We start from the raw sequence: 8,688 nt of genomic DNA, 5'->3' as shown, positions 1-8,688 counted from the left end.
TTTGTGCAGGAATAGAAACCCTGACCAAGACAGGGTGTTTGCTGCCCCTGGGCTAGGGGAATGCCAGGGTGGGAGGATGGGAGTGGGTGGGTGTGGGAGCACCATCATAGAGGCAGGGGCAGGAAGATGAGATAAGGGGTTTCCAATGGGGAGACCTAGAAAGGGGAAAACATTTGAAATGGAAATAAAGAAAATATCCAATAGAACACACACACACACACACACACACACACACACACACTCACACACATGCATGCATGGGTCCACAGCTATCTGGAAACACTAATTTTATTTTTTCTTTTTGGAAGAGGGTCTTGCTATATAGCTTAGAGAATCCCTGACCTCAAGCTTCACCTGTCTCAGCCCTCTGAGTGAAACTGGTAGTAGAGGCATATGCCACTGCGTCCAACTTAGAAGCACAGTTCTTATTTTTGTATCCATGTAAAAACAATGGGAGAGTGGATATTGATGTAAGAGTTCCTGACCTGGCTAGAGATTTTAATGAAACACACAGACATTCTGGACTGTGTTGTGCTCTGCAAACCTGTTCTCCTTCACAGAGCTAGATGACCATGTTGATAGGTGTAGAGTCCAGAGGGGACACATGGTGGAACCAGGCCTAATGTCTTTCACATGGACACCATCTTGTCAGTACTCACTTTTCTTAGGTGAGAGATTCAAATTTTTACTGACTACTGCAACTGCATGAGTACATGAAGTTGTAAAATGTTGGTCTAGTTGCCCAAATCTACCTCCAAAAGGTGATGTGCAGACTAGAGGATTTCAAACCATATGCCAAGTGCCCCAGAATTTGCTTACAGTTCTAGGAACACAAAGTAGAAATGGAAATCCAGGCTTTTAATTTGAAACCCCACTCTCTACTTGACAATACAACCAGAATGTCTAATTTTTATATATTTTATTTCTTTAAGTAACATTTTTGGCTAAAATTCAGAGATTATATCTCCAAGGGGTCATCAAAATTGAAATGCTTATGATTTAGAAAACAGATTAAATTATATATTAAGTACTAATATCATGAAGAATCATTTTCAAATGTAATAAGAAATTAACTTGACCATGTTTCTGCCAGGAAACAAATTACAATGAAAATGAGAAAAATTGCCACAATTCAAAAGCAAGAAATATCATTTATTGATTATTTATTTTCCTCCCCTATGTCTTCTCTCTCTCTCTCTCTCTCTCTCTCTCTCTATATATATATATATATATATATATATATATATATATGTGTGTGTGTGTGTGTGTGTGTGTGTGTATGGTTTTATACCATGCACATACATGGAGACCAGAAGATAGGGAATGTCCTGCCCTGTCATTCTGTGCTTTGGTTCCTTTGAGACAGGGTCTCTCACAGAGATGAGAAAGTAGATGTCGAAATTGTTTCCTTTTTTTCATCTGCCTATACTCCAGCTGCCAAATCAAGGTGTTTCCAGGGAACCAAAATCAGAGACATTGCATCAGGTGACCCTGATGGTTATGCAGCCAGACCTCTTTGCTTGACACTTCTCTTCTCAATCCCATCTGCTATTGAACATCTATCATAAATCAGTCACTATTTCCAAGCCTTGGAAAGACTCCAGTAAATACAACCTACAGAACCTCCAGGGAACTTAGTAGAATCTGACCAGAGCTACAAATCAGCCAATCTAAAGGAAATACAACCAGCATTTTCAGAGTAACAACTCCCTTAAAGAAATTCAAATAGGTTAATGACAATCTGGAAGCACTACCTGTATTCAGGAGGTTAATGAAGACAAGGGCGAGCCATACAAACCTCTTGAGGAAAAACATCCCAAGATAATCTGAGAGCAAATGAATGTAGTTCTCAGTGGCCACAGCACTGCAGGATCAGCTGGACTGTCAGCAAAAGCAAGGCTTTAAAATGTATTATGTTTTATGATACAGAAGAATAAAAAGTGAAGGGGATGGAACTCCATGTACAAAGTGCCTTGGAAAGGTGGCTGCACAGCTTATCCCTGGAAGAGAAAGTAGGCTGAAAAGATGTCCAAGGTTTGGTAGGTTTGATGGGAAAATGAGAGTTAGGTCTTTTCTACTTGGTTCTACTTTTCAGTAAACTCATAAGGTGAAGTTTAAAGTAGGATGAGGTCAGGAAGAGAGGAATAATTTTCTGAGATCATCAGAAGGTGATCTTAGCAGCTTGTGTGCAAGGAAGTCTTGGTTCTTTGGCATATGTGAGATCATTCTGCATAACTGCAATTTTCTCAGCTATGCTTGGAACAAGGAAGGCTGGAGCAGAGTGGTGAATTCACTAATGTAAAAGGCTTTATCTAGCTCACTAGGACCCTTTCTCCATCCTTCAGTGAATGTGACTCTTTAGAGGGTTGACTTTATGGACAACTCAGTTGTTCTCTTGGTTGCTGGATTGGCGTTGGCTGGTGACAGGCATGGAGGAGACTGTAATGGTGGAGACAGATAGGTATTTCCATTTAGTTTATTTTTCTTTCTTCTCATGATGATCACTGGGCATCCATGGCTCTATTTCCCTAGCGAGGCCCATCTCTATTGCTCCCACACATAGCGTTAGCTTTTCTCTGTACAAGTTAGGTCTGATTCTTACTCCAAGCCCCATACTCCCAGAAATAAGACTCAGACTCCAAAAGTATTTACAAATACCTTGATCATATAGCTAGGCTCTTCTCTGACTAGATCATAAAATAACCCATTTAATTTAACCTACATTCTGCCGCTTTCCTATAGGTGACAGGTGTTTTAATTGACAGGTGAAACATCCATACAACACATTCTCAGTTCCTAGAAACCACTTTTTCTTATTTCTGCAAAGATCTTCTTCCCTATCACCTTGGAGCTATGCCAATGCTTGGTTCCACCACCTTCTCATTTTCCGTCTCGGTGTCATCAGGTTCTTGGTAAGTTATTAGTTCATACATACATGTCTTATGCTTTGGTGATGGAAGACTGGTAAAAGGGCAGACAAACATGACATTTGTGGGTACAATGAGAAGAGGTAGTGTAGAAAGATCATCTAATGCCAGTATAGAGGGAAATTAGGGAATGAGGAGGGTGGGGAGGCTAGAAAAGTGGCAAAGTAGGCCTGTGAAAATTCCCGAGATGTCAGTGATTTGGGGTACTGCAGTAAGCAGAAAATTAGGAGGTCATCATCAAAGGATAGAGAGCTTTATTGAAAATAGCAATATCCAGATTAATGGTTCCCAGCTCTGTCTCATATATTAAAATTATCAGGGACAATGACCAGAAATACCAATGGCTGATTTCACTTCCAGAGAGTCTGGGTACATTGGCTATAATATGGGCCCTGCACTATTATATACTATCTTTATAGAACTGTCTGAAATAATTCAAATGTCCGGCTGAATTCAAGGACCACAAGTCTGGGGCATGGAAGCATCTTCTGCTTCCCCAGAGCCTGGAACAGGAGGAAAATGATCAGGGGTGAGGTACAAAACCCAGCACAGCTTCTGTTGCTGCTGCTAGGACTGAGAAGCTGATGGAAGTCGCAAGAGTCAGGTTTTATGAATTTTCTGGGTCAAAGATCTCCCCAGAAAGCAGTGGTCAACACCTGGGGCTTTGTTGTGTCTTGGTCAGTTGGTCTTGGAGCTCCCCTTCCTCAGTCTATTTGCATCTTTGGTTTTCAGTATTTGCTCTTAGGATTGCTTTGTCTCTATCAGTGGTGCTTGCAGACCTACGCATGAGTGAGGGGGTTCTGCTGTGTCTTTCCTGGCTCTTTTGACCTTCATCAACCTTGAACTTTCTTCCTTTACTCATCAACGATTTCCTCTCCTCTGCACTATTCCCTTAGAGATCTCTTCCGGACTGATAAATTCCAAAGACCCATTCAGAGACCACACCAGTGTGTACTGAGAGGTAGGATGGGCAGAATTATTCAAATCTCCTCAGGAGAGTGCATGCAAAAATGCCCTGGTTTGTAAAAGGAATAGGTCATTGAAGCCCAAAGTGTTACACTCTCTTTGGCTTTTCAGAAGCATGCCACATTGTAGGTCCATTGAAATAAAATTCTTCTCTATAGCTGAAGAGAAAACCTGCGCATTTCTGATTTTGCTCTTTCCCGAGTTAATTTCTGCTGTTTAATGAGATTTTAGAATGAAGTCAGGCATGAGGAGGAGAAAGGTCACAGTGTGTGCTCCAAGGTATATTAACGACTGCTGGCGCAGACATCGCTCTCCTTCCAAGAGGACAAAATTAAGCAGCAAATAGTAAATATGTCCAACAGCACTTTATTGCAAGTAGGACCATTTACAATGAAATAAGAATACGAGGATGGTTTCCCAGAGAAGATGGAGCTGCAAATAGAACACATCTTTCCGGTTAGCCTGTGAATGTGATTCCCACCAAGGTTAATGGGGAAGTGGGTAATGAAGGACACAGATTCCAAAGCTGCACGATGCCATATTGTATCTCACAAAGGTAATTAATACTAGATACTCGGGCTAAATGGAAACATTCTGCACCGCCGACAACCTAGCATTATGCACAGTGCTTTATGACTTATTCCAGTCCTGACAGGGTGACATTAGAGGCCATGTGCTCCCTCCCTTTTCATTAGGAAGTCTGGGTAGCAACGGAAGAATGCCAAGCAGAATAAAGCTAAGGGAAAGGGGCTGCAGGCTGTGTTTGGGCATGGGCAGAGGTGTGCGTGAATCTGGGCAAGTTACTGCCTTCTTCTCTTAAGCTTAATTCCCTTATCTATAAAATGAAGGAGTCAAAATGTATAATCTTGAACTCTATAAATTTTAAGTTTGGAGACTGTCTACACTTGCTGCCATGCCACCATTACTGCTTAACAACAGCCTGGTTATAAACAAAGGTATATCTGGATGAAAGATTGCATCTTTAAATACAGGCACAAAAGGGCACTGGCTTACTCTTCCTTGTTTGTGTGCAAATGTGAAAAGGATGTGACTATGTATATCTTTAGAAATTAAAGGATACTATTGTTCTTTAAATTTTTTGTTTAATTGAAGGTATCAGTGCTGGAAATCAAACTTAGAACCTTCACATAGGCTAGACAAGCACCAGACCACTGAGCTACATGCCCAAAATTCATAGTGTTGTGATGGCAAATCATGGCTTCCTCACTACTCTGTCATCAATATTCGATGTCTTCCATTTTTCCTTCCAAAAGTGAGGTTCCTTATAGTCTTAGAAACCCAGGATTAAGATGAATGTGTATGAAAGCACTCCTTCGGCTTTCTGGCTGCAGTGCTATTCATCCCTAGGAAACACGCTCTTGGTCTTATTCTTTCTCTGATCAGTTCAAGAGTAGAAAAAGGCTAAAGTAGAAACGCTGCTGTAAGGCAATGGATGTATGGGGATCACATGATACCCTTTACATATTTATATATCTATCTACGTGGGGTGTGCTGAATCCCCTCATCCTGTACTATGTAAAAGGCCTTAAAACCAGAAGCTTGGCACAAACACTGTGTCCCAGGGATCACCCTGTTGGCAAGCACTCCTCAGCTGAACAGTTTTGCCCCTGTGTCCAGGCCTGTTTGTAGTTTGTAGATAGAATCCCAAGGGCAGAAATCATTCTGAGTCTGGCTGATTTTGTTTTTTCTTTTTCTACAAATCCCAGGTATTCTGTGTGTCTCTGTTCTCCCTTGTACTTGCCTGATGTGTTCTATCTTTGCCCCTGAAAAAAGAAAAAACAAACAAACAAACAAAATGATGACAACAACCAAAATTCCTCCAACTGTTTCTGGATGCAGATGTCAGATTCTAGAGGCTAGTTACGGTCCTTATGCAACATCACTTGGATGTATCTGCTTCAAAAACATCTGTGTAGAGAAGGAAAGAACGTAACAAGTTAGTTATAGGTTTATAAGCTAAATCAGCATCTCTCAAGATCGTTCTCACTTCAAACAACAGGAGAACCATGGAGGGTTAGCAGCTTCTAGGCCAGCTTAGCAAGGATATTGACAGATGCAGCAGTGTAGCTATTAATTGTGGCATAGAAGTGCATGTTCCATCAGCTTTTTTTTTTTTTTTTTTTTTTTTTTTTTTTTTTTTGTTTTTTTCTGTTTTTTTTTTTTTTTTTTTTTTTTTTTTTTGGTTTTTTGAGCTTTTAATTGAGCTGTTTCCTAAATAGAGCTGGGCCAGCCTCCACTTGTATTGCTCAGTTTAAGGAGCTGTACTTAAGTCTTAGTTGAAACTTCCTTAATAGACTTTTAAATTGGTTCTAGAACTAAGCCCCTCTGCTGAGAGTATATATTAGTATCCTCTTTGAGATGAGGTAAAATTAGTACTTCATCTTCATCAGCTGCTTCGTCACAACTGGGGATGAATTGGGTAACTATTTTTAAATTAAAAAAAAATTTTTTAAATGATGCTAGTTAGCAGGAATGTACACTGAGGATTCCACACACAACATGGCGATCAAATTAACAAATTAAGTGAAGAAAAGGGAAAACCCTGGAATTCTGAAAGAACTGAATGAAATCACTTCTTTTCCAAGGGAGGCAATGCAGTAACATGGATCAGGAGAGGAAATAGCAGCATTGAGTAATTTTCATGTGTGAGATTATCATTATTTTCCTGTTGTTGCTCTGCTGTTCACATTACTTCAAGAGTTATGGAGGTGGGTATGTTGGTGAACTGGATGTTCACCGGAAGAATAAGTTGTATTTCTTTGCATGATACTGTGTAATGTGAGGTAACCTTTTTCTACTGTTAGGTTGGCTGGATGCTCAGGAAGTTCTGAATTCTTTTCCTGGTCCTTATTTTTGGGTGGAAGGGAGACTTTCCCCTGAAACATGACTCATCTGATCCTGTATTGTCATTCTTCAGTCTTAATTAAGGCATGACATATCCCTTAATGAAACCACATGATAGAAAGGCCTATTCTCGTTTTGAACTCGTGTTTCTTTTCTGTTGCTCTTGACCTGGAGGGATCTGCGAGGGGTTGACTGGAAATCAGTCAAAGGAAAAGGCTGCCCTGCCTTTGAAGCCACTCCTCATTGGTGGACAGCAGAGCCCTATGGCTCCTATAGGCTTTAAGATGAATTAAGTGGAGATCGTCCTGGCTACAGAGACCTGCACTTTGTCTCTTAAGCAGATAAAAAGAGGGGTCAGTCAGAAGTAAATCCCCTACTCCTCATATAAACAGTTTAACGGCTGCAGCAACATACTTGCTTGGAATTACTCCCTCAGATTCAATTCTCTTTTCCTGTTCCACTTGTAAAAATGGTTAGTGTCCTCTATAAACTGCAGCTCACAAAGGTACAGGGCTTGCTGTGCCGTTGTAGAATAAATGTTAATCTAATACAGGTTACTAGGTCAAATGCAATCACAGGCTTGTGGGAAAAGCACAATATAGCTCTGCTTCTTCTAACACAGCAAACCCGGATATTATATGATAGGTTAAACACCAGTGAGCCATAGCAGGGATTTTCTTGAAAGTAAGATTTAGTTGAAAGGAGACTACATTGAAATAGTGACCTAGGATTGACTTTGCTCTCCAAGAGAGCATTCTGAGACACTGACGTGTACTGAGAAAATGGACTTCTTGAAAATGTGTTGTTCCAGAATTCCTTGGTTGTGGGATTAATGCCAGCTGCAGCAGCTGTAGCACATCTGAAGGCTTCGTATGTTGTCAACTATGGCTTCAATTTCTCCTCATTGCTCCCAAATCCACAAATGCTTGCACGCGTGCACACACACACACACACACACACACACACACACACAACACAGGAGAAAGAGGAGGTTTTATAAAATGTTGAAGTAGCAGTGGGTGGCCTCTTAAAATTCAGATCCCAACTTGAATCTTAACTAAATGTTCTGTGGAGTTTTTAGAGCCAATTGCATAAGGATGTCTGTGTTCAAGTGGCAGCCTCCTTACCATGTATATAGATGCTGGTGAAGATGTACTAGCAGATGTATGATAAATGCTTAAGTGAATAAGTTTTAGCTCTCTGGGAGCTGTAAACATTTCTTTGCAAGGCCACTTAGGTTGTGTCCCACACAGACACAGCCTGGGCAGGGCTATTTTCATTGGTTCAAGAGAGTGCTCGCAGACGCTGACAGTAAGTGTGGCAGCATCAAGCCCTCTTTTTTCTGCTGAAATCATACTTGACAAGGTGCTGTAGCATAGAAAGGAGCTCTGAGGCACAGGGGTCCTTTATATTTATAAATATACTTATAAATATAATATTATGTTTACTATATATTTATAATAGATAATATAATGCATTGTATACTTAATATATTCCATATTACATTATATTTAAAATACATTATAAAGCATTATATATTGAAATATATAATATATATGTGCCTTTCTAATTGAACAAAGCTCTGTAGTTATGCCTGCTTCAGCTTCACCTGTATGTGTGTTATCCAAACTAGAGTTCATAGATATTAGATAAAACTCTGTGTTTCCTGTAAAGTGACAGAATTAATCAGGCCACTAGTTTGCTCATCACTTTAAAACTATTAATGGGGCTGGTGAGATGGCTCAGTGGGTAAGAGCACTTGACTGTTCTTCCGAAGGTCCAGAGTTCAAATCCCAGCAACCACATGGTGGCTCACAATCATCTGTAACAAGATCTGAGACCCTCTTCTGGAGTGTCTGAAGACAGCTACAGTGTACTTACATATAATAAATAAATAAATCTTTTAAAAAAAAAAACTATTAATGAAGAT

This window comes from Mus pahari, chromosome 13 (assembly GCF_900095145.1).
Source record: "Mus pahari chromosome 13, PAHARI_EIJ_v1.1, whole genome shotgun sequence".
Classification (NCBI taxonomy): Eukaryota; Metazoa; Chordata; class Mammalia; order Rodentia; family Muridae; genus Mus; species Mus pahari.
Note: the sequence above shows the minus strand (reverse complement) of the source record.